Source organism: Aquila chrysaetos, chromosome 6 (assembly GCF_900496995.4).
Source record: "Aquila chrysaetos chrysaetos chromosome 6, bAquChr1.4, whole genome shotgun sequence".
NCBI classification, from domain to species: domain Eukaryota; kingdom Metazoa; phylum Chordata; class Aves; order Accipitriformes; family Accipitridae; genus Aquila; species Aquila chrysaetos.
Genome location: NC_044009.1, coordinates 29992410 through 30019649, shown reverse-complemented (window position 1 = coordinate 30019649; position 27240 = coordinate 29992410). Strand labels below are relative to the sequence as shown.

At 41.4% G+C, this 27240-nt stretch overlaps 1 long non-coding RNA gene across 2 annotated transcripts; it reads left to right on the top strand.

The window, feature by feature from the left end:
* The first annotated feature begins 295 nt into the window (after nt 1–295).
* LOC115343353 lies at nt 296–25397 on the top strand. Of its 2 annotated transcripts, none has more exons than XR_005932743.1 (4): nt 296–361; nt 2539–2603; nt 5619–5742; nt 22851–25397. It is a non-coding gene; the product is annotated as an uncharacterized LOC115343353 (long non-coding RNA). The 2 variants fall into 2 exon arrangements; XR_003924089.1 differs by lacking the exon at nt 22851–25397 and adding an exon at nt 10747–10881.
* The last annotated feature ends 1843 nt before the right edge of the window (nt 25398–27240 follow it).

Genomic DNA, 27240 nt, shown 5'->3' with positions numbered 1-27240 from the left:
CGAGCACTCCGCCGGCAGCGGCGGCCGAGTCACCTCCAGCCGCAGGCCCGGCGGGGCGGGCTGCCGGGCCGGCCGCTCCCCCCCCGCCACTCCCCCAACCCTCGGCGTCCGCAACGGGCGGCGCCCGCCCGCGCCTCCGCCACGGCCCGCGGCGCCGCCAGGGCGGCGGCGGGGGCAGCTGCCGGCCTGCCCAGGGGCGCTCTGGCTCCGGGAACGCGCCGCCGCCGCCGCTGCTCCGCGTCCCCTCCCCCCGCCCCCCCGCCCCCCCGCCGCTCCCCCGCGGCCCTCCCGCCGCCCGCCCCTACGGGGACGGGGACAGGGACGGGGACAGGCACGGGCAGCTGCCCCGGGCGCCCGGCAGGTACCGCGGGTTCGCACCGCAGCGCGGGCTGCCGCGGGGGAGCGAAGAGGTTACGACCTCCAGGGCAGAGCCCGGCCGCAGAGCCTGAGGGGCCCGGCCCGTGGCGCCGCCCCGCAGCCGCCCGGCCCGGCCCGGCCCGGCAGTGCCCGGCGACACCCCGAGCGCACCTGCCGCCAGTGGCGCCGGGCGGGCCGCGGGGAAGCGCAGGCGCCCCGCGGGGCGGAGAGGCTGCCCGGCCCCGGCCCCGGGCCGTTGGGGCCGGCGGGAGGAGGCGGGGCGGCGGGGCCCGCGGCGGGGAGCGGGCCCGGCAGAGCGAGCCGCCGGCAGAAGTTAGTGAGAAACGTGTTTTGGCCGTGCCTGCAGCCGGCGGCTTTCTTTGTGCGTTTGTCAGCACTTGGGGTGACGTGCCTTCCTCTGTGCAGTTGGCTGGCAATTTTTCCCCTTTTCGTTGCCGGAGGAGATTTTTCTAAACCTGAGGAAAAGAAGAAAAGCCTCTGTAATTTTTACAAAGGTTTTTTTAGAACATACTGTTTAAATGACAGTCGGAAAACAGTTGGTTTTTTTTTTTTTTTTTTTTGTAATTGGTGAGTTTCTTAGCATTCAGGTTGATGCTCTTTCTTTAGTACAAATATGTGTGCCAAAGAGATACTTGATTTCTTTGACCATGTCTTTCATCATAGCTTGCAATTACTACCTATGTGCACCTATGTTTATATGTATCTTTTGAGAGTCAGTAACAAAACCTGTTTTTATGAAAAACCTTCCAAAACAAAGATTAAAAAGGACAGAGGAAAATAAGATAGTCTGGCAGCCCAAAGCACTCTCTTACGTACGATCCAAACATTTTGGACCAAATCGTTAGCAATATAAATTGGCACAGTGAACCTCACTGATTTACCTCAGCTGAAGACCTAATTCCAGTGCGTGACATACTCAGAATATGTAACAGATATTCCAGAGGCACAAAAACCCATGGTCTCACATTTCAAGAAAAATCAGACTAAGCTAGACTAAACCAAAAATAAATGCTTACTCTGTATTACAGTAGTTATCTGTAGCGACTGCAAATTCTTTGTTTCCTGTGCACACAGGCATGTTTTTAACCAAGAGCTGTATGTGGTGCTTTAAACCGAAAAGAAGTAATTTCTTCTTTGATTTTTTTTTTTTTTTTGGTGATAGATGTGCGATTATTTCACTCTAGGATATGTGAACAAATCCATAAGAAATGAAATGCATTCTGCTCTATTATTGCATATCCTGTAAAGGCTTTTAGTGACTTCACCATTTCAAGTGGCTTTAAAATGAGAAGTTTAATAGTCACATTTTTAAAGTTTTATTTCTGTGGTGTTTTACTTGCCTGGTCAAATTTATCCAGTGCAGCATGGTGATCAGGCAGCATTTCAGGTAGTGGCTTATCAGTTATTTTAATAGGAGGTTTCCCAAATCCCCCCCTGGAATGAGATGTTCTTTAGGAGAAGGGGCAGGTTCCCCACACTCAAAACCGATCGCCCTGCTGACTTCCGTCCCTGGGTTTCCTCCCTCAGTAATTTCTCTAATGTGTCAAGCCACTTTGCTACAAAATAAATATTCAGAGATGGGGAGGGAGGGGGGAAGAAGGGAAGAAAAAATAGACCTCCCAGTGAGCTATTGATTTGAAATATGAAACATTTTATTGATACAAGAAAAACCCAGACATAAGGAAGCAGTTTGATATTGCACAATATTTGAAAAAATTCGTGTGCATCTGTTTAGCACAATATACTGCATAATGACAGCAATCTTCCATGTTTGTATCTATTCATCTGATTATATAGCGTAACAATTCTTTTTGCTACACATTTATTTACTAAAGGATTTTTTTTAATGGGTAATAAATTAGTAAATCAGATATCATGTGCTTGGGAAAATAAGTTAGTTGACTCCCCCCACACAAGATAGTTGCAATTCATATTTTGTGTGATATTCAGTGATACTTGCATATACAGATGAATTTACGTGCTTCCCTTGTGGCAAAGACAAAGGAAGTTTTAAATTACTATTTAGTACTCTTTCATCTAGGCACATCTTATTTTGAAAAGCTTCAGTTTTTAACACTGCAGTGCAGCACTGATGTAATGAAGAGCTTTGACTTACTTGAAGTATAACCCAGTGGCCTTCTTTTGATGCTTTTTCCATAGCTATTTCTGCTACAGCTTCCTGTCCTTGACCCACCGATACATTGTGAAGTTCTACTGAGTCAATGGTAAATTCAAACTTGTTCCCTAAACAGAACAATATACTGTACTACTTCGAGCCAAATAACGAAGTGTTCAAACAAGCATGTGTTCTACACCCAGTGTTTAAATGGCACCATATCGCATGAGTCACCAAAGTGAAAAAACAGTCCTCAAAAATATAGTTTCAATGAATCAGCTGAGCTAGGATATTGTATTGCTTTTTGGCTAGGTATTTTATATTAGCAAAATACTGCCGTGTCTGAAAAGCAACCCATAAGTGGAACAATTGATTCCTGCTAATGGATTCCCTACCTATTGCCTATATAAATATTTCAATGGACACAGAAGTGGATATGTTAGAGGTGTATCTGAAGAAAAAATAAGAAATTAAATTAATGCCTCAGTAAGGGTAATATTACACACAGGCAATACAAGGAGCTAAACGGAAGTCCTTAACACTGGCACTAGGAGGTAGTTTGGTCAGAGGAGGATTAGCAAGTTTTCAGCATATCTAGGCAGTGCGGTCAAATCTGTTGCTCAAGCATACTTCTGCAAGGTTGATGACTTGCGCTAGTAAGATGCAGAAGAACAGACAGCTACCTCTTATTTCAGAAAGCAGCCAGCATTCACCCAGGCAGCTGTCTAAGTCAAGCACTGTAACTTTCATCAGATAGTATGTGTTCCAGATGTAATGCCGTCTGTGCGTTAACATGTGACAGCACTCGACAGTAATGGAAAGGCCTCATTTATTTCTCTGGTTGTGGTAGTTAGAATATCTAAGACTGGTGGTATTGCTAACTAATTTGGTAGAAATGTCTTTTATTTCATGGTAAATGCTGTGTTTTCTTATGTTTGTTAGTAATAGGGTCTAGTCCAGACTAATCTAATGGTTCAGAATCGATAAGGGGACCAGTCCAGGAGATAAACATTACTGGGAAACAGCACTACCTTCTTTGAAAGTTTTTGCGACTACTGGACACATTTTGTTCCAAGTTACATTCGGGCAAAGTTCCCATAAATTAAGAATTACGGTTGACAGAGACTCGGGGAGAACAACAGTTAAGGTGTAAGACCCATCTATGGGGCATAATATTTTATCATGACTTCTATTTGGTAGAGATCCAAGTACAACACACATTAGGGTCACTCACAGTGCAAAATCTGTCCTTCAAAAGGCTGAGACTAGTAATGCAAACTGACAGCACAAGTCATCCCGGCCGGTCTGCTGTCTCACATAATTATTGGGTTCAGAAGAGAACTTTTTGCTTTTAATTCCTTTAGAAATTTCTCTTTTCTGGACATTCCAACTCCATCGCTTCTGCTTGTCCTTTCCAGGAGCCTTCAGTATCTCTGTTCAGGTAACAAAATTTATTCATCGTTGTCCACACTTGAAAAAATACTATGTAGAGCTGGTACATTTGAGCACAAGCATATGGATTTTGAAAATCAATGTAACTGGAGCTTTTGATTTTTAAAAAACAGGGTGTAGGATCATTATTATAGACACACTGTACCCTGATTTCTCTCCATGCAGAGTTAGAGAGAAAATCAAGTAACTGTTGAAACAGTGGTCAATGTACATTCAGAGACTTCACAAAGCATCAGTTTCTTTTTCTGTAACTAAAAGCTTTAGGACAGAACAGCTGTGAAATTAATAGCAAAGATTTGTAATATTCATCAGTGTTTATTTTTGCAAAAGCTTTGGATTTTATTTGTGGCCAAATTCCCCATTTAAAACATTTCTAAGCTTTTAAAACCATGCAAGACAGACTCTGGGTATTGTAAGCTTAAATCGTACACATACAGAAACATTCCTCATAGTACATGAATCCATTCACAGATGATGATTAAGTGTGTCAGCTTGCAAGACCAGCTAAGACTTCACCAAAATATGGACAAAATATTAAATGTAAGGCTTTTCTGAAATGTATCCCTTCACAAATTAAATGTGGACTTTTGTGTGTAAGCCTTTTAGTATGTCAAGAAGGCTATAAACACTGAATTGTGCTGAGAAAGGGTATTAATACCATATTCCAAGGTCAGTTGAACTCAGTTTTCTCTAGAAGAGAATTTCTATTAAGAAATTGCCAGATCAAAGATATATGGTGAAATGCTTAAAATTTTAGAAGTCTGTAAGAACTAGATCTAAATTTTCCACTGTTGTAAAAAACAAAAAGGGAGCTCCACACCATTTGTTGCATTGTACAGGGATGTGCTGTATTCTGTTACTTGGTATTTAATCCAGAAGTGCATTCAGCTATGTATTAGTAGCGAGCACTGAGTTATAAGCCATCGGAGCAGCAAAAGATAGGACAGAAATAAACTGTTGACTGCAATTGCCCCTTTGAAAAAGAACAGGGATTTTGAGAGGGGAGGGAAGGAGTTTCCTTGTCCCTGGTGGAGTTTATTATTCTCTGGAAACAGGTAAACCAACCCTGGCTCACGAAGATACTTGGGAATAGGAAATGTTTTGCCTTTGAAATGTACCAGATTACATGTCATTTCAAATAGTGTTCATGGCAAAAATACCCCTGGGACCACCTTACAAGAGCTTTATTTCTTGCCTGCAAATTAGTCAGTTCAAAACACTTCTCCTCTCATCTCTGTCTTCAGCTCTTAATACCACACATGCCATTCGTAAAATAGGGGATAAGAATGAAAAGACCCTGAAAACAACAGTACAATTTAAAAAATAAAACAAAAGACTTTAAAGGCAAGAACAAGACAGGTTTCAGCTGACAAGGAAAAGAATGAAATTTTGGTGCATTTTTGGAGGCATTTCAATAAACCCTCTTTTTCCTGTTTCAGCAGGGGCTCATTGAAACAGCTATGTTTTCCAAGTGGCAGACAGACAATAGCATCTAAATTATTTTTAAGAAAGCACTCATAGTACTAAGCACCCACTACTACTAAACCTGTCTTTAGAGGAGAAGGGTGGAGGAAGAAGAAAGGTCAACAAATGTATCAAGTTCTTTGTGTAATGCCTCACTGACATTTTCCAACCCCTTCAGCTTTTTTTTTTTTTTTTTTTTTTTTTTCAGAATCCTGGTAAAATGCAGTAAAGGATTTAAGGTTATCGTCTGCCTCTCTCTAACTTCTGACATCTCTTTATAACAAGAAAGAGTCACAGCCAACTGTAACAGGAGGGCAACACAATGAATCCTGGTAAGACAGGGAAGGGGGGAGGTTCAACTTTGCTGCCCCTTTGCCCCTATTTCTTCCTCACAGAACAGAAGTGCCATCTGTTCCCAGTCCTAACATGCATGCATTTGATTTCCATTCAGTAATAACTAACACAGGAAAAAGATTATCAAGTGATCTAAAGCACTATCAGCATTAGCAAGTCTTCCCCATCCAGTGTTTTGTTTGCACCTCCAAAGACCTGCAGATGAAATGGATATGGGCAAGTGCCTTAATTGCCTAGAATTATTCTGTTCTCTGGTGGAGGACCATATGGTCAAGGTGTAGAACATGACCAGACTAAGGATATTTAGGTGCTTGGGTCAGAAAGAGATTTAGGAAAATCAAACGAGAGGACGGATGTTTAGATTCTCCAACCTGAATTCAGTACACCAGTCTCTATTACTTGGTGCTGTAATGCATCATCATCATGCAAAATCAAGTCACAGCATGTTGTATGAGGCTAGACAGTCAGTATTAAAGTACGAGCCTGTTTCAGAAGAATCTGTAAAAATGTTTCCTAGGCTTCACAGTCAAATTTGTCACATTTACAAGTAAAAAGCCCAACACCACCAAAACCACCAAACACCTTCCAGTCCAGCAAACTCAGTTTAAGATCCAAAAAACCAGTGAGAACATCTTTTCTTCCTAACTCGCTGTAGCTGCTGAAAACCCTGTGGATCCCTCAGTTACGCTTAGTTATGCCTGATGCCTTATTGTTGAAAGTAATGGGGTGCAGCCACAGATGTCAGTGAAGGAAAGGTGCCTACAATGTGCTGTTTGCAAAGCAAGGTAACAATTAAACAATGGGTGCAGTGGGATTTGTCTGTCCTAGCCCTTCAGGCATTTCAGTGCTCTTTCCTCTCGTTGTCTGTACCTGATTATTTTAGCAGTCTGTCATTTCCTCATCTTCTCATCTTTTCCCCCTTTGCTGCTGCTGCCTGCCCACCTTGTCACTTACTTGAAGCACTTCTATGGCCAGAAATTGACCATGTTGTCAGACGCGAGCTTTCTTCCCAAGGGCTGGGGAAGGAGGACCTCAAGCGTGGGAGATGCATGGTCAGAGCCATTACAATGTAAATAAACCTGTAAAATGGTTCAAGAGGGCAAAGCCGACAAAATGGCTAGCAAGTAGCTTGTGCTTTAGACTAGCTTATTTTGCGCTAGTCAAATATTGCTTAAGCTCTAGCTGAAATCTGAAGCTGATCTGTCTGGCAAACCTACTGATGTCTACGTTGTCAAAATACATGAGACAACATTTCATTTCTCCAAATTTCCATTAATTTCATTGCCTTATTTTCTTTCTTTTCCTCCTACACCAGGATGACATTTTTGAAGCATACTTTTAAGAGCATAATTCGATCAAAGGATCCAAGGGAACTCCCTATAGACATCCATGATTTAATGCTAGATCTGTTCTAAAGGTTGGCATGCCTGACAAAGGCAATTGGTTTAACACCAGTTAAGTTTTAGATAATAAATATAGTGTGTTTTTTCAAAGTCAGGGCTGTATTTTGTTTACACAGCTCAATCAGAGATGTATGAAATAAAGTCAGGACCCAGCCATGTGTGGTGGTAAGCGTTCTGAGCACCCCAACCTCGACCGGAGCAGAAGGTGCTCAACACCTTGCTGGAGTCAGCCGTTGTGCATGTCCTCATGCGAGATGCTTGTAGGTGCCTTCCAGATGACCCCGAGGAGACTGGGCAGGAATTCACTGCTTGGCTGATTTATGGTTCAGTACAGTAGATACTCTGTGCTCTGAAAACAAGTAGGGTCAGCAGCTGAATCTGAATTTCTTTGTCCTCCCTTTCCCTTCTCCATTTGGGATTTCACTTTCCAGCTCACCGCACATGCACTGGAAGCCAAAGAAGCCTCTTTTATTAGGTTAGTATTTTCATCCTAGTCCTGACTCACATCTGTGCAGGCTTTGGGCTCCTCTGCTCTATAACCATTTATCACTCTTTTCAAAGGAAAGAGGGAAACTCTTGGTATGGGTGCAAAACTTAGAAGAGATCTGTGCCGAATAAGAGCAAGAACACAGCTGCACAAGACTCAGCATACTTCTTGCAGACAAAATGCAGTGAAGGAAAAGACGGCACTTTAAGCTAAATCAGAGACCATTATACAATACTCTTTCCATTCAGCTCGTTCTAGGAGGAATATATACATGCGGCAGCAGCACTCAGGACATGAACAGCTACTTTGAAAGTAGACCTGGTTCCCAGTGTTTGAGATGAGGATGGATAGTGGAGAGTGAGAAAATTGGCAAAATTGGCTGTCCCTGCAAAGGTGACCCCCAGCCACAGCAACGTTTGTGAAATCGTGCTTTTCTGTCCTTAACGAGAAAGCAGCCTGGAATGGCTGAGAGCAAACTCAGTTCTAGTAGGAAGCATTTCAGACTGACATTTGTTGCCTGAGGAGGAAGTTTTCAGGGGCCCGGCAGAGCCGGTTAGTAGCACGAACAGTTCAAGCTACAGCAAGGACACCTGAGCAGAAGTACACGAACCTGTCCGTATTCCCTCCTACTGTGGTGAAGCAGGAAGGCACACAAGTGAGGCCTGAAAATCATTAGGCAAAGGACTGTTCTGTGGGCTGCATGGCCACACGTACAGGTATATGCACACAGAGTCATAAATGGGAGCTCGTGCAGGGTTTGTGCTGTATCAGGGGAGCTAACTGGGCTGCGAAAGTAAGCTTTTCTCTTTCAAACAGACCTATGTAAATAATAGTTGAGGGTGTAACGCAGGCGGTTGGGTTCTTTACGCTCAGCCTCACGTTGTCAGGGGGTTTTGCTCACGACACTGTCCTGTGAAGTACAACAGTAAAAGCCTGTGACAGGAGGGAAAGAAAGTTGTAAGCTGGTGGTAGCACTAGATTAAAACAGCAGCACGCAAACACACTGACCTCTTCCTGAGTGGTAACCTTGAGTGAGAGCTAATTCACTGGATTGATTTTATTCAGCTTGTCCATGAGAAAATAGAGCACGGCAGCATTGACTGCAACTGGCCAAAATTGCTTGCGAGCTTCAGTGATCTTTATGGTGTTTATTTCAGCTTCCAGGTCCTTAAAGATATTGGCGATGTTAAGATGTAGTATTACACTCAAAGTCTTCTTATTGGCAAAAGGGTATTGGCAAAAGGCACAATATATATGGATCTAAGAATTTATTGTTAGTCCAATTAATGTTTTAAACAGTCTAATAGTCAAAATTAATGAATACAGGAAGGCCTTATCAAAAATAGAGTTAAAATTGCCACACAAAAGTTTCCCTGTTCTCTAGTGTTGTGCTCACTCCTCCAGTGCTCCTTTGGGTCTTAAGATTGACACTTTGGCATTTCTCAAAAGGAATGGGGGAGTATTGCGATGAGTCATGACCAGGAGGAGTGTGATATTCATGGGAGGGGGATGTCTTTCTCCTAAGTCTTGTGTCTGCTTGGATTTAGTTTTATATGTTTTCTTAACACTATCAGTTTACTGTGATTAAATGACTCATTTGTGTCATCTGTGTCTGTACTCTTCCCCGCGACTTATTCTAGAGCTACAGCCAGTTCAGTCCACAATGAATAACCATTTTTTATTACTATAAACTAAACTAAAATCTAGTCAAGAGTACCTCACAGCTGGACAACTGCTATCACAGGTAAAACAAGTTAAAATCTATTTAGGCCCAGACAAACGCAGGGAATTGCTGAGATCCTACACTGTCATGTCAATACAAACCTTGTTGCTTTTTACTAATAATGGCAAAATCACATTTACTGGGCTATAAAGTCCCTTTGGACAGTCTGCAAACCCTCCTATGACTGCGGAATTCATGACTAAGCAGCAGATCTTGGAAGCATTCATACTTTCCTGTCTTCTTTTGAGTCAGGATAATGTATATAGGTCTGATTGACCTGTATTTCTTCATTGCCATCAGGAGACTACCTAACAAAAAGTGTTTGATTTTCATCACCAATACAACTTGCACAATCAGCAGGAACACTGTGGTTATTAAAATGAGAGCTATAGGTTGTAGAGCTAAGTTAAAAATTCCTGTAGCTGTAGGAGACCATAGTGTAACCTATAAGGGCACAGGATAATTAAGATCACATTCTCGAATCTAAGATACATCACACACAAACACACATGCAGTCAGGCAGGTTTTACAAGAGGTAATTCACAACAATTTCTGGAATTGGGTCTGTACACAAACACAACTAGATCCCATATATATGATTAGAGATTGATTAGAAACAGAAGGAGAAATGTCAGTCACATCTGGTTAACTTTTGAGCTAAGCAATCATCTGAAGACTGGAAACTAATATCTTCATATATCTATTGCATATTTCAATGCTATTTGCTGGCATTCTTCTGAAAAGACTCACTGAAATATTCCATTTTCTTTGACAGTCTGTGTTCACAGATGCACATCTTTAATATCAGAAACACTTGTTATACATTTCCAAAATTATCTGATCAGCTTCTTGGTAATAAAAAGAACTTTTCCATCAACTTTATACATGACTACATATCTTACATATATGCAGTGTTTCCACCATGTGCTAAATTCAAGATGTTTTAAAATACTTCCAATACAATAGTACACAAATGGTGCATTTATTTTAAAAATATGATTTTCCACGGCAAAAAAAAATTATACCTTGTTGATTCATCTTTGCTTCTATGTTTTATAAGCACTCAAAGTTTCAGCCATACTTGCAAACTTATGTATATTTTAATGTTACAAGTACAGACATTCATATCTTGGTGGTCTAAGTGTGGTCACTCTCAATAAGTGGATGTACAGTCCTCCTCATCCGGAGGAACATCACCTTGAGACTGCCACAACCTCCCAGGGCCCCTCCGCCAATATTTCACCAACCTCATGGTAAAGAATTTTTTCCTAATCCCTGGTGAGAATTTCCCATGCTCTGACTTCTGCTGGTTGCCTCTTTCCTGTCCTTGTGCACCTCTGAGAAAATCCTGGCTCCGTCTTCTCTGTAGCTTCCTACAAAGTGTTTTTAGACAGCAATAAATCCCCTTCCCCTCTTGGCCTTTTCAAGACTGAAGAATTGCAGCTCTCTCACTCAGCCTTTCCTTGCACGCTACCTGCTCCAGCCTCTAGTGGATTAGCGCCAGTAGTCTGTCTTTTTTGTACTGTAGGAGATACAGTAATTAAATTCATACTTTTCATTTATGACACCTATTTTTTGTTCATGTACTTACTGGTAGTGTAGCACTTACTTTTAACTTGCTCTACAGCTGTAGCCTCTTCTCGAGTTTTATCCTGTTTGGTTTAGTTGGATGTGCTCCTACTTCAACTTTTAATTTCCCTCTTCTGAAGTCCAAATTTATACTTTCACTGCCAGTTTGACAGTTACCTCTCTTGTCACTAACCAGACAGCCCATTATAGGCTTTTAAAGAGAAAAATTTAGATTTTTTTTTTTTTTTAAATTTTGCAAAATCTTGTTCTGCTTCCTGGATACATCTGCAAGAAGCTGGAACCCAGAGGTATGGTCCCCTCTGAAGAGCTGAATAACACACTGGCCTTGGACCAACAAAGTTCAGTAAGGAGAATACTTCTAAAGAAGATGTGGGATTTGAAAATCAGAAGAGTAGCAGAGTTCTTCCAAGTTTGCCTCTGCAAAATTTCTGGCAGCACTTGGCTCTGCCATATTCCGGTATGGAGTGCTCCTGAGTTTCCTCTACAGTCAATGAGAACAGGAATACTTAGGACTTAGCAGAAAGTATTCTCCCTTTTGGAGGATCAAGCTCTTGAAGAACGCCCTCCCTTCTGTTAGGAATATGACCTCTTCAGGTACTTAAAATTATTTAATTAGCATTATAAACATTAGAAGGAGCACAGTTGACAAATCATTCTAGCAAACGCAATGGAGCTGTAATTGCAGGTGGCACAGAATTTAGTACAAAAGATGATGTTTCCAAAATTTGTTTTTAAGTGGTTTAGAAGGTTGTATAAAGAAGGGAAGCAAGCAAGCTATCAGGCAGTGGGTTTTTTTTTTCCCCTCTGTGTTTTTTGTGGACTAAGAATAGAGGGAACACGTAGCAAGCATCTTACTATTAAATTTGCCTATGACAAATAGTGCAGCTGCATGTAATGTGCAAGAACATCTGTAGAATCATGACACATGTGGAACCCCCCACACTAAGAGCGTGACATTATACTGAAAACAATTCAGTGGTAAAAGGAATATAAATCCATTTTATATAATCTTTCTCCACCTTCTCCTCCCCCTTCTCTTTTGAATTAACTAAAAGATTCTCTCAGTCCTTCATGGCATCAGTAAAAATCACAATATTAATGTGACAAAGCATTTCAGGATTGTCCCCTTCTTTCATAAACAGCTAGAATGCAAGTATGTCTTTCCTGAAGAAACAGAAATTTTAAGAAAGAACCAGCGACAGAATTGCACTAGACACCATCACTTACTCCATGTGGAACCTGACACAGTTTGCAGATGCAATTTAACTCTTCAGAAATCAGGGGGTGATTTTCTGTGTCTCTGTATCTTGTGCAGTTTTTCAGTTCAAAGTGAGCAGTGGGATTGCTATCAGTCTTTACTTCACCCATGTAAATGACAGCACAAAGTACAGTGATATGGAAAAATGTGTCTAAAATGCATAGATGTCTGAAGTAAGGGCAATCTCCTTGCCTGGGATTTTGTGAGTGTCCACAGTTTACCATTCAAATGCAGCTATTGTGGAATTCGGTAAAAGTTCCTTTAAGCTCCACATGGTCACAAAGAAGGACTGTGCCTTTTTCAAAATCCTTGAAGGCTTCTATTTTCCCTAAAATGATTTTAACAAAATGTTTGCTTCCTTCTTCTAAATATTCTACTGTTTGCTCTCTGAAATAGTTTGTGATCTTTAGATTTTTAAAGTAAGAAATTTTATAATGGCAAAACACATACTGATTTTTGTAAAGTCTGAGGTTGTCTGAAGACTGTGTTATGATAACATCACAACAAGGCAGATACATGCATGCTATTAATGCCTGGATCATCATTAACTTGTTTCTTTGGAAACATCTTACTTCTTTCAGTTGTTAGGGCAGCTCAGGCATGATAACTACATGAAGCTTCATGAACATTTCCACATCCTTTATGCAGACTGCAGGGCAAGCCTGAAGCTAGAAGACTCAGTCAGCTGGGTCATAATTTTCAGCTCTATGCCCATTAAATTCCTGTAACCTAACTGCAAAAACACAACCCTTGTGAAAAATTTCCTTAATGATTTTATTGATAGTATACCTTTTGAGTTTACTGCCTTGCTGATACTCTTTGGTCAAGTCCTTTGAACTCTGCTTCATTCGCCATCTGAACAAAGCCTTATTTTCCTATTTCAGAGACATACTGTGTGTAAATGAGAAGGTTTTTAAAGCACTCTGGTGATGGAAAAGATATGCAAGTACAACTGATATCACTTGACAACATTTGCTTACTATTAAGGGTATATTTATTTCAATTAGATATGATTCCTCATTTAATAATACAATGATTTTTAACATCTACTTCCTGGTTTGCATGTTCAGTAACTGCTTGTACAAGATGCATAATCATGTACATCACCATAGCAGAAAGGAATATCATATGCCCTGCAAAGCAGTTACGGAGTTGGAAAATGCTTTTATTAACTTTTCAGTATCCCTGACTTCTGCATGGAGAAGTGCACATCCAGTGGCCAGATGTTGCAGCAGTCAACTGTGGCCACTCCAAGCTAGAACTGAGCGTCCGAGTGATGCATCCTAGCTCACTAATCCTTCCATTGGTGGTGCTTGTGTTTTAGCTGGTCTCTTGCGTAAATGGTCCAACAGATGCAAACAGCTTCACGGAGTCCTGGGCTCCAGTTAATAATATAAACAGTGATACAATTTTTAACATGTTAGCACTATAAGGAGTTGTGGAAAAATGTACCAGAGAAAACTACATTTATGTGGTGTGTAAAATGGAACACTAAAATTCCCCTCTTGCAGCTTTTACTTTAAATAACGAGTTTTATGGTGATTTAAAAAGTTTTATTTTATTTTTCTCGTGATGAAGACGCAGTGATTCTTGGAGAGTAGACACATACACATGGATACCTTCACCATGGATAAGTAAGTGATTTGAAAAATACAAATTATGAAATAAATACAATTCTAAAAATTAAACATATTTGTTTTAGACCCAAAGGAGCCAAATTCAGCATCAAAATGATTATTATTGTAGCTGATCTAATTCTTTTAGTTTTTTGTCTTCATTTCTATTGCTGCTGCTGAGACTTGTTGTTTACAGCTTCTCAGCCAGAAGAATATCCCAAAGGAAATTACTGTCAGCAGCCAAAAAAAGTATCCGTAATTCATCCTAAAGCACTGTCAACTTAATTTTAAAGTAATTTTTCTGCTTTATGAGTTCAGGCTGAAGTGGTAAGTTTGCAGATCCATAAATCAAACCATATTAATAAAGGAAATACATATGTCTTTTTCAAATATTCTGTTTTCTTAAAGCTTCATTGTAAGCATAGATTTTAGTAATTAAATCTTCAATTACTAGAAACAGGAGAAAGAAATTTGTGAACTGTATTCTGTATATCATAGGAAGGTTTAAAACAGAAGAGCTAGCTCACTATTCAACCCTAATAAATGCACAGTGAACATCCAGATCTATGACTGACAGTTTCCTACAGTTACGTCTGGGAGGAGCCATGTCAGCCTCCTTCACTGAAGAAAAATTTTGGGATGCTAATCCCAGTTGGTGGAGCTAGCTGTTGAGCAGAAATTCCAGGATGGCACCCAAAGTATCGTATCTCAAAACATTCCCAAATGCAGGTCATACCTGCAGAACATCATGTTAACACGGACGTGTTGTGCCATCTGCATGTGGAGGTTTTTAAAAGCCTCACTGTGCTTTGATGAAGTTGCTGTTTGATTTACAGTTATTAACACTCATATTCTGGCATTCAGGCAGGGAAGCTGTGTGTTGCTGAAGACACCGAAAAGCCAACAAAAATTAACAAGTACGTGTAGGGCCTTGAACCTTAGTGAAAGCTCTACTGGGTGCTTATGCTCCACTGGAAGATTTTTTGTCAATGGTAGCATGAAATGGTACCTACCTTTACTGTGCCATTTGAATTGTTTAACTACACACAGCAGCTTGTCAGCCTGCCACTGTGTCTGTGCAAGGCAGCTCGTCCCTGAAGGCAATGCCCTGCAGGCAGCGGACTGGGTGCTCTTCACTTCACCTCGCCTGCAGAACCTTTGATGCAAGAGGCCTAGGGCCAAGGAAAAGAATTCATTTTGCATTGCTTCAGATACCTTAGAATTCAATGGTTTCAGGCATGGGGTTTTCCTGAAATCGGTTGTAATGATGAAGGTCATTTATGAATTCAAAAGCTGAATCCAAGCTGGTGTTCCGGTGTCCTCTGAAGCCTGAAACTGTTCTGCACAAGTCTTGGATGCCTGTCGTGGGTATGTTAACGTCTCTGTGTCTGCAGTTCAGCTGTGTGTATCTACTGTCCATAAGCAGATTTAATAGATTCAAAATGGAAAGCAGATTTGCATACAAGCATTACTTGTAGGCTAAAGAATGGTATCTGGGAACATTGATATGATTCTGTTCCTAGCTGTGTTTGTGACTCCAGAGCCATTTCTTGGGTTGTAGCAAAGTTCTTCTAGATTTGTAATAGCAGGAATGAGTTTAGATTGTGTGTTCCTCTGAGCACAGTGAGGAGCATGTATGTGCATTTGTGTATCAGGCTCAGCCTACTGAGGCCAGTAAAAAGGATGCTGTGCTGTGAGGTCTCCAGCATGTGCAAGTGCTGTTCCGTGGGCCTGTGACAGATGTGAGACTAACACAAACACTCATGAAATGTCCTCAGTCTGGGCTTTCCAAATGGTTCCAAACTGACCTCATGCATCCCGAGTAACAATGAAGCTGATTCAAGTTCTTTAGGTCTAAAAGTCTCCTTTAGAGAGCAGATGTGGAAGCTTTCTGTGGAGAATCAGCGAAAAACCTGGTGAAACCTACTATCCCGAGTGCAAGAACAGCAGCCTGGCAGTCAGCGTGAGCACGGCTTCTGCTTTTCTGCACACTGGGGGAAACCATGCAGAATTCATTGTCCCAGGACGCAGCTTATTGCCACAGAAAGAGCGAAACCTCAGCATGCATTCAGACTCAGAACTGTAACCAACATTTACTGAATAACAGCCACTCTCTGAGTCTCGACACACTATGAAAATCCTCCTTGAATCAAATGCTCCCGGGGGAGCAAGAAATTCAGGATGCTTTTCCACTCTGGGCTAGTACATACCACTAGATCAATACTCAGCATAAAGAGCTTTCTGTTCGTCAATGCAGTATGGGGGAGGCAGTCGGGGGGACACTCCTAACAAGCAAACCCAACAGGCAACATGTAAGGTAACAGGAGAAAATGAAGGTAGCAATAAAGAAGAGGTGGAAGGTACAGTACTGAGTGGGGCACTGTGATGGCTGAATCTGAAAGCGTTTTGCTTCTCAGCTTGAACTTTTTAATTAAGGAATTTCACAGTAATTTTGACTAAGCTTAAAGAGTAATAATTTCAGTGCTCTGGCTCACTACATACTTTCTTGCAGTCTAACTAAGCAGCAAAGATTGGAACCGAAGGAATTCAGTGCATTAACAGCACTTTCTCTCCAGCCTGCGCTGTAGTAAGTGCTGTCCTGTGGCAACCTTCCTGGGGTCAAGTGATTTAGAGAGCTCAGGCAAGGCAGGGTTCAGCATCCCTATATACTCAGACACAATCCTGAGTAGCAGAGGCTGTGAGGAAATATTTTCTGTCATTTACTAGAGGGGCAGGGGAGGGAAGGGAGGACTCCTGGTAGCTGTAGGAGGGGCAGTAGGTACAGCTAAACTAGAAGGAGGGGAAGGGCTCAGGAATATAATGAGGAGGTGGGGGAAATGACACTGGAATAAAAGGGTGAGCGAGTATATGAGATACCCACTCACCCCAGCCTTCCTCTGTTCAAAGTATTCCCTCAAAGGGTGGGTACAAGACTTGAATAGAGGGGATGGATGTCAAAATATTTCCACAAGGAATACAGTGTAATAAATCAGAGAAAGAGGGCAGAATGGAGGCAAGGAGCAAATGGTAGGAGAATTATTTTTATTCTAAGTGAATGATTATGTCGTCTCCTGTGTGATTACACATCAGGATGGTGGTGTGTTGGGGAGGACTATTCAGCTAGATAGAAAGGAGTGTTCAGATTGCAATCATTGAACTATAGTGCATGCAAGGGTGTAAATAAGATAAGAAAGGGTCAAATGGACAAGTAAAAATCCAGCTAGAGTCAATGTATCCGGGGCACTGCAATCCTTGGGAGTTAAGATAACTATCATACAGATGTAGGAAGACAGCTTTCAGAGGAAGATGCTTTGAATACTTGCAGAACATAATCAGAGATAGCTGGTGGAGAAAATAATAGACTATTAAAAAATACTTTGAAAAATAAATAACTTGCAAGTACTGGGTCAAATATGAGATTGATCATTTCTTCCAAGTTGTCTACTAAAATAAGGCCTCCAGCAAAAAATACCTGCTGTATAACACGCACCTGTAAAAATCATACCAGTATAGGGCTGGCGAAAGACAAGGGATACAATGTCAGTGTACTGTAATGTCAGTGTACTGTATGCCATTCATTATACCTTGATAAGCTTAGAGTAGGAAAGTGCTTTAGCAGAGTTGTTATGGTTCCTGGGGCATTAAGAAAACACCTTGTGCAACACAGGAGTTCAGAAAAACATAGTTGCCATGTTTCCTCCATAGCTCAGCAGCTGTTTTTACTCTCACTACTACTTGTAGTTGCCAACTAGCTCTTTCTCTTTTTGACTCAAATAGGTAACTTTTAAATCTGAACCAGGTTCAACTTTTATCCATTTGATCCCTGGTGCTGAGGGTTGATCAGTATATGACAATGATGACTACATATATTTAAGACCAGGGACTTTTTATGTGGCCATGGTATTGCTAGGTACTGCCGCCACTTTTCTATTTAGCAATTGTTGTATCATCCATCCGCACAGTGACTGGATCAAGACCTTTTGTTCCTGGAATGGGGACCTGGAATAATAAAGGTTAAGTTTTAAATTCCTAGTTACAGAAACTGGTATGTCTCAGCATTCACTCACTTGTTTTTTGTAAGAATAAGCAGCATCAGTGGGAAAAACATATCATTTCTCCTCACTTCACTCAAAAGTCAGGGAAGAAACAGATGAGGATTCCTGCCCTAAATCCAGCAGTCTTTATTCTGCCCCCAAGAGGTTACTGGGAACTTAGTGCTGGGGAATTGCTGAGCTCATCTTTGCTCCATGCGGAGCCAGGTCAGCAATTACTATGGGAACCTTTGCCAGTTATGCTTTCAGATGTTTAAAATTACAGTTATATTGCTTTATTTACATGCTTGTATTTTATTTCCAGGTGTTTTATGAGAACACAGGAGGTTACATCACAGCACCTTTTTTCCATGGGTTAAGGGAGACTGTTCTAACATTCCCAGCTTCTGCTGCCCACGTACCCTCTGCTGAAGCAATCCTTTGGTAGTGTGGAGAGTCACACAGTGCTGACCAGATTATGTGCAGCCTGTTATGTCCACTAGTATATGGGAATATAGCAAGGAAAAGAGAATACCAAGGCTTTAGTGGTTTGGTGTCCCTGACAGTCAGTGTAGTAAGTTGGAACAAACCGCAAAAACTCTGAGTTATTTTCTGTAGCAGCCTGGCATTCAGAGAGACCCAGGACACAGAGACAGTAACTGCCACTACACACCATTTCCCGCCCCCCTCCCTGTCCCCAGACTAGCTTTCTGGCCAAAGTTAATGATTCATAAGATTCTGCACTGATTTCACTGCGAGCTTCCACATTTGCATAAGTAAAAGCTTATGCAGCTTCTGTAGGGAGATTCTTGGTGAAATTGCAGCACAAAACACTGATATTATGTAATTATAGTAGTTCATCGTAACTTCAATGAAATTGTTACTTTAAACTTACTCTAAGTGGCTCACAATAGAACTTTTGTATGACACACCTACAAAACAAATGAGTTAATCACAATATGTGTCATTTTTAATTTTTCTCTTTCATTTTTCTTTCAGTCATTCTCTCTTTGTAATTAGCATGAAGACTATCCTTCAGTCAAAACTAGCCACCTGGAAAGTTTCAGCTTGTAATATGCAGCTTTTTTTGTGAATTACGAATGTGCAAAAAAAGAGACCTTTCTCCCCACACCCCCTTCCTTGCATAATTCAAATATGAATGAATGAATTTTATTCAGGCTTGCCAAAAAAAAATCATATTTCAGCTGATAACAAGCATGAAAAATTTCAGATGAAAGGGATTTTTTTTAAAAAAGAATATTATGAGCATGGGAGAACAGCAGGTTAAGACGGAAGTCTCAGTGCAGCCTTAACTATAACAATTGCGAGCAAGCAAATACTATATCCAAGCACTAAATCTTGCTTTGTGCTGCCCTGGTGCACAGTAGTGGGGAGAGAATAGAATAATAAAAGCCGGTCCCCTTATGCAAACAGCAGGGCATAGCACTCAACAGAATACAAGAAGAAGGTGAGCCTGCCTACTGTTCTGGCTTGCTAACCATATTCCCAAGGTCTGTGGGTTAGTTGTCACCTCTAGCTCCAGTCAGCTAGCAAATGTACTTCAAACACTAGCAAGGGGCACATTTTGGTCCTTTCCAGAAGAATATTTTACCAATTCATTGCCTCCAAATATACTGTTCTATTAAATAAAGTATTTGAAGGAAGTTCATATAAGCAACATGGTGGTTTAACAGGTCAAAAAGGGGATGGAATAGCTGCTAGATTTTTTCTGATTAACTGTGTATTTTAAAAAATATAGAGCTGTGAAGGAGGTATATGCAAGACCTCACTTACCTTATTGCTTTTCAAGCAACGCAGGCAGAGATTTTGGCTCACGCCAGTAACACTTTGAAAATGAACTATCACAAGAATGAAAGATTGCAATCTGGAACACATTTCTGCATCACATTTTCTCTTGTTCCTAATACGGCTCTGTTGATAAGCCCAGCTCTCCTTTCCTACCTAGAAAACAGGATTAAAGAAACGTTCATTTACTAACTGTTTATCAAAAAACTGTCCACTACTGTGTCTAAACAGTGGTGAGTACTTCAGTATTACCCTGCGGATTCACATTGATTAGAGGATCAACAGACAGGATTTGTATATGGCAAGCCTGGACATAAAAAAAAAGCCCTTTCTAGTCTGACATGAGTTGACTGTTGCAAGTGGAGTTTGGCAGTAAGTGACCAAAATTGAGTTGTCAGCATCCTCTTGCATAGTGGAAAAAGTTGTTGCTTTCTTGTGCAGATGCAAGAGTTTCTGTGGGAAAACAGAACATAATCACGGTTCTGAATGTCTCTGTGGATTGGTAATGTCCCTAATACATAGATCACTTGTGCAAATTCAGTCCCAGCTGGATGGGAAATTATTGAAAATGGTTGTTGTTTGATTGATATCAAATGAGTTGTCAGCTTGATTCAATGCCTCCAGGGCAGATGTCCACAGCATAATTGGCACCTGTCAGAAGCAAAGAATTCCTTGGTACAGAGTAACAACTACTCATGCAACCACCCAAAATAGTCCTTGCATGCCAGGGCTCAGAGAAGAAGGCAGGAAAAAACAGCTTCTACTTTTGGGCAGGATCTTTTATGCCACAAAGTCAGTAAGAGATTTGACATGACACTTGGTGCAAGCTTTTCCCTGGGATCCTGGCTAGATGCTATCAGCTGTCCTGCTGTTTGGTCAACTCTTTCCCTAAGAATTAGAAGAACACACACACATTTGGTTATTTGTTATTGTTGTCATGGTAAAGATATACTTATAAAGAATGGTTAAGAAAGAAATTTTTACGTATTTGCTTATTATAAGAAGTGTTGTGAACAATTTTATTTTCCTATTCCTTGAGCAATTCTCCTCACAGCAATAACTTAACCATACAACTAGGGAATTAAGAGAGTGTCTTCTCAGCAAAAAATAAGGCAAAGAAACAGCCAGGACCGACAGTACAGCAGTGTCGGTATTACATTGTTTGCTAATAGTAAACAGTGACCTATTGTTTACCACATACTGGATTAAAATGGATTTTCCCCTATAAGTCACCAAATAGCTGTCATATGGTTATTACTGCCTTTGACCGAGTGTGGTACAGCTAACGACAGGAATGAATTCAATTTCCTATCACCAGTCTGTCAAGCTGGCCACCTTCTTCATGGAGCTGGTGCTTTGGGAGGTACCAGCTGAAGGGCTTTCCATTAAAATTCATTTTACTGTCTTCATCTAGCGCATGGCTCAACTTTCCTTCTTTCTTTTCATCTCTGTTTCTTCCTTTAGCTTATTTTTCATTATGCCTCCCTCCCCAATATACACACACTTTGCCTTTCATCTCTGTATGTATGCTATTCCAGCACTTGTCAGGCCCAGCAGGAGGGACATGGTAGCACCAAACAATATGATATGTTAGGTGGAAGAAAATATTATTATCAGTTGCCTTAGAACAATCATTTATTGTCACCCTTTAAAGAGGTCTGCTATGTTATTTATTTTATTATTCTGTATTAGGTACATGGTTTAATTTTACAGGCATTATTAATCACTAAAATATATTACACTTTCAGCCACGACGTTAACATTTTAAATGCATTCATCTTGCTTCTTTAAACAGAAACAATGGGCCTTCTGCACTGCCCTCCCTCCCCTCTAGTCAATAAATCCTTTCTATTGATTCAGGAAGTAACTCTAAGCCCTGTTTTATATTTTAAGTTCCACTAGACACATTCAGCCATATAATTTTGTTTAATAACAAATGGATCTTCTATTTTTGCTGGTTACTACATGTTTGGTTATCAAACTCAGCTTGAAAGTACTGCTTAGAAGAGCACAAAACCTATAATGGCAGTGAGGCACCACGAGAGATTTCCTAAATGAATGATACAATAAAATAAAGTATCTGTAAAAAGTGTGTGTGTGTGTGTGTGCACATGTGTGTGTATAAAAAGCAGGCTCATCAGTAGATGAATGATAAATGAAAAATCCATCAGTGAGTATGGATTCCCTTGAGCCAGCCTGTATCAACAGACAATATGGATTTTTGATAATTCATAGCTTTGCCATTATTTATTCTCTCCTGAAATACCCATTGCAAATCTCAGAGAGATAATTAGAGAATTATCATATTGCTTAACTAAGTAGTGCAAATTGTATTATATTCTGTGTATCCCAACCCAGGGCAGTATCATTAGCGTTGTTTAATTGTTACAAATATAGTAATTGCATTTTAATAAGTTGCCTTCATAGTCAATATCTACAATCGAGTATTTCTCTTCTCAATGTTCGTGGATAGGTTAGTTACCAGGTAATCTTACAGTTAATATATACCACAATGAGGCAAAATGTAAGAAAATGCAAAGGTCAAAACCATGTTTCTATTATGAAAAAAATGAATGATAATGACATAATTTTTTCAGCTCATCAGGTTCTTTGCTAAGTGCCTCTGTTATTGCCAGATCAGTAGTGTATAACAAAGAAGTGCTTTCTGTAGGCTGCTTCATTAGCCTGCCCTGTAGGACCTCACCTCAGACCTTTCACTAATCTGTTGGCCAGCTCAATAGCCTTGTTAGTTCTATTCACTTCTTCCTGGCAGCGGATTTTCTCAGCTGTAGCTCTCTCAAAGGCAGTGGTTAAGGCAGCCAGGATTGTGTCTAGTTCCTTCAAATAAAACCAGTAAGAAACAACTTTGGACATTGTAAGAACACATAAAAATATTTCTGCTGTCCCATTTTATATTTCAGAAAGTTAAATTACACAGTGCAAGAAAGGTGTAAACATTAACCATGCTCAGAATTTTGTCTAGGTCACGCTCCAAAGGCGGATTCAGGAGAACCTGGGGAAAAACGTGGCTGGTCTTCTGATTTCCCCCGCTTGTACATAACAGCCTTCAAAATGAAATTACAAACTTGATCTTATATCAGTAAAAAAGGAATGTCGCCTTCTCCCAGAGGATTCTGAAATGAAGTGAAATATAATATCTTTCTTATTACAGCTGTATATCCTCTACAGGAGATCAAAAACTTGCAATGATGGTTGTTTGGAAACTGAAGAGAACAGAAATGTTTAAAGATGATAGATAAAATATTTGAAAATGCACAAATCAGTGTCCTTTGCTGACTTTCAGTTAGACTATGCTTCCCAGTGCACAAACTGTTTCTGAAAATACAGCCTGACATCCCCAGCCACCTTAGATTTGGGAGCAAGCAGCTCAGTGTCTGGTCCGTCAAAGCATTTAAGCACACAAACAGTCCCACTGGGTCAAAGCCTTAGTTATTCCCAGAGGGAGGAGTGGAAGATAATTCAGCATGGATGACCGAGCACGAGGACAAGGCAAGAACGACATGCAACTCAGGAGAGTCCCAGGCAAAGCACCCAAATGACTCTGAGCACAGAAGATGAACTGGCTGGGGAGCTGGTAAATGAAAGATCAGAAAGATGCTGTATTAGACCCCAACACAGTGAGGAGCTCGAGAAGAGGTGTCGTTGGGTGCATGTGGATAGAGTCAGCCGCTGGAGCCCGGGGCTGTCTGGGCAGCCAGCGAAACACATGTGGAAGAGGCGTGATCCCACCAGCAGCAAAGTCGACTTGGCAAATAGGTGTCCATGCAGCTCGACTGAACTCAGTGGTACTCCCCAGGGAAAGTCAGAGCTGAGCATGGCTCCTGGGAGAGGGCTGTGTTTTATCCCAGCTGTGCTGCTGCAGAGCTCTGTGCACCTTGAGGACGACCAAGGGATGTCGCTGGGAATCTCCCTAGAGTAATGCTGAATGAGCGCCTCAAAGCCTCTTCTTGCTTCCCGCCTCGAGGACAGCATGAGGCAGTACTTGTGTGCATTGTAGGACATAAAAAGGCACTGGATGATGGGACAGATAGATATTTCATTGGGAAGGTTTGGGAAAACAGAGTAAATTACAGAACAAACATTTCTAAATGGGGCCCAAAGATACCCTTTAAAGAAGGGCCCAGTAGGAGTTCTGCAGCACCCACCCAGCCTACAGGGATTCAGAAGCGAGCGGAGTGCGGGCACGTTACCTCCTGCCTTCGTGTGCCTCTGTGCAGGGTGAGAGCAGGCAGGACCTGTGTTAGAAACGTGTGCTGTCAGCAAGGCTGCGTGAGGCACGCCGACCGAATCCTGGCTCTCCTTCCTGCACAGGGAAGATCCAGGCACTGACTGGGAACTCGCCATGCATGAAGACAAGCATCTGCTATGGTCCCAAGGCATGTCATGTGGCTGCAGAGGCTGGGGATGTGGCCCAATTGTTTACCTGAAACTTAAAGGTGTTAGTGAGTGATAAATCGTACTGGCAAATACCTTTGCTCTATACAATGAATCATGCTGGAAATACCTCAGACAGAAAAAGATATTATAAATAATTGAATTTTAGAGGCCTCTGAAGTGACCAAAAAAAGTTTTAAAAATACATCTAGTGGTCCTGACTTTAAAGTTCCGGTCGTTGGGCCAACCAGGATTCCAGCTTTCCCCGAGATTTCTGTCTCCCACTGCAGTGGACTCCTACAAAGCTTGTTGCTTGATATGTATATACATTGCCTATACACAAATGACAGCTGACAAATGGGTAGCAATAGGTCTGCAAGTGAGATCAAGGGCCAGCACTTAGGCACTGAACCTAAGGGGATGGAGAGAGAAGAAAGCGGAAAAGCTACCTGCTGTGCTGAGCATGGATGCTGCAGCTCTCATGGCGGGGAGCAGAACTTGCTTGAAGCTGGTTTTAGCAGGTCGTTCAGGAACTAGGAATGATTTTTTACTGCAGTTTTGGCTCTACTGAGCCAGGCTGAAACACATTGTGCGCCACCCTGCCCTCAGACCATTCAATGTTCGGCAAATCTTCTTGTAAAATAATAAAATAAAAAGGAGGCACCTGAAGCAAAAATGTAAATAGACAACAGAGACATAGAAGATATAGATATATATATATATGTGTGGTTAAACAATGGAAGAACAATCCCAGTTCGTGCAGGTCAAACACAGGACTTGTGAAAGGTGCCAGAGGCAGTGAAAGTGGTGGTGTGTGGATGGACATGAGCCACATGGGGAACTGGAAGTTGCCAGCTCCTCCACAAATTTTTTTCAAGGTTTTATCATATGAAACACTGCGTGCCAGGAAAGGTACATAGCTCGCTATTGGGTACCACTTCTTCCCTCTCATCTTTTTTTTTACCTCACTTACTTACTTACAACATGAGCACCCCTTCTCAGTACCCCTACTCAGCTGGCAAGTTATCTGGGATGTGGAACAGATTTGGGCAAGGACAGAGAGGCCAAACTGCAGGTGAAGAGGGAGCCACACAGCACTACTGCCTATTCAAATGGAAGCCCAGAACAATCAGGCCCTTAATGTGTTACAATCCATTTGACTATCCACATTTTTGACTTTCTGTAAATAATGTGCTAAATGGATAAAAGAAGATACCATTTTTCCTTCTTTCCCCTGAGTTACTGATAACAAGACAAGTTCCTTCCCTTACAGTTTGTGCATATAAATGTGATTAATGTTAAAAAAAAAATTAAAGTGCCAAAATCTCTTTCTCTCTCTCCCTTTTTTTTAAAGCATTGCCCTTTTCAAAACAAGGGGAAATTCAGTATAGTTTCAGTGCCACAGTGATCAAACAGTGTCACATCACTATGGCAATTGCTGCCCAGGCCAGGAATACAGATCAGCTTTAATTGTGCAACGCCTTATTGCTGGTGCATGTCAATCAGAACCTATGAATTGAGAAAAATTTGCTCTGTTCATTCTGTTAAATGATGTATCCAATTAAACCTGTTAGAATTCATGATCTTCAGTCAAGGTTAAATGAAAGTAGTTACTCCTGTCAGCTAGGTGATTAAATGCTGCCTACATCAGGCACATTTATGTGCAAAATTAAAATTTTGGTATAAAGCATGAATCTTTATGCATGCCAGTTAATTATCTTGCGGTTCCTCCATTTATTAAATGCCCACTGCATTTCTTCTTAATCATCAGCTTCCTTTCAAAACTTATTTCATACTCTACATTATACCAAATTTCAATGTTTAAAATGAAATGCTTTCTCAATGAAAACTTCCTCTTTTCAAGGGTTTGGCTGTTGCTATGTTACTAAAGATGGTCATTAACAGTTTTTTGAGTCATTATGCAGAAGGTCTATTTGTGTTGTTTTGTTCGATTCTGAGAGAGCGTGATAGGAATCCCTCGAGTTGCTGCTGTCAGGCAGTTCCTCCTTCCCAGAACTATTTGACTTCTGCCGCACATCAGCCAACTTCAGCACACGACAAGGCAGCAGCAAAACTAACCGTGGTTGTGCTGCTTCTGCTTCCTCGCACAGGAATGGAAGGGCAGCGGGGCAGCGTACCACCACGGGGCGTGTGCACCTGCAGCCGCCAGGCCCCTGCTCCCCACTGTCCTCAGCAGCGGGGCCAGCAAATCCGGGCTGGACCTGGAGGTACCGGAGACACCACAGCCTCCAGGCAGGGCACCACCGATGCCCTACGCGGAGGGCTCAGAGCATCAGCCCCCTTCCTCTCGCCAGCCTTCAGAGCTGTATCTGTATTCCCTCTGGTTTGGCAATGTGATGTGTCCTGTTTGCCCCAGGCAGCTACCATATTGCAATATCATATTTTAATTAGAAGAAAAATTATGTGTTGCATGCTTGAATTAAATTAAATTGCATATTTATATTTATAAGACACAGTATTGGCAGGATTTAAATGCTATATGAATTGAAGAACCAGAACACAGGTGTATTATAGTGATTTGTAGCTGAAACGTTTGCTAGAAACACATACAAAGCAGAGCAGTACCAAATGCTAATTTAGTACCCTAAGACAACGCTCCGTGTGCTTGCAAGCACAATTTCACATATTCCATGTGAGCATTTCTTCCCTTTCATTATGAAAAGGTATTAAGAACCTTTGTTACAAACAAGCAACATAAAAAATATGTCATACCACTTCACGACTACTAATGAATAATATCATTTAAAACAGACTGGGAAATAAACTAGTATAACACATTCTACTAAACTAGTACTATAAATATGCACAAGGTTGTTATTAAAGATAAATGCACACAGTAATTTTCTACTTGTAGGTTTTACAGGTATAATTTTGAATCATACAGTATTTTTTCAAACATATCACAAGGATGGAAACTAACAGAAAGACTGACTGGCAGCGATTCCTTGAGACCAATATGTGATGTCTCCATCTATCTTTGAGGGCCCACATAAATTATATCGTGGTCGTGTGAACCTTCAAGATGGGTGATGCGATTAACTTGTTCAGGGTCACAACAGGGAGTGTCTCATCATAAGGGTTTTACACCTGTGGCATTGCCGTACAGCGGCCGCACTTGCAGAGATCCCGCGCGTGCCAGCGGGTGC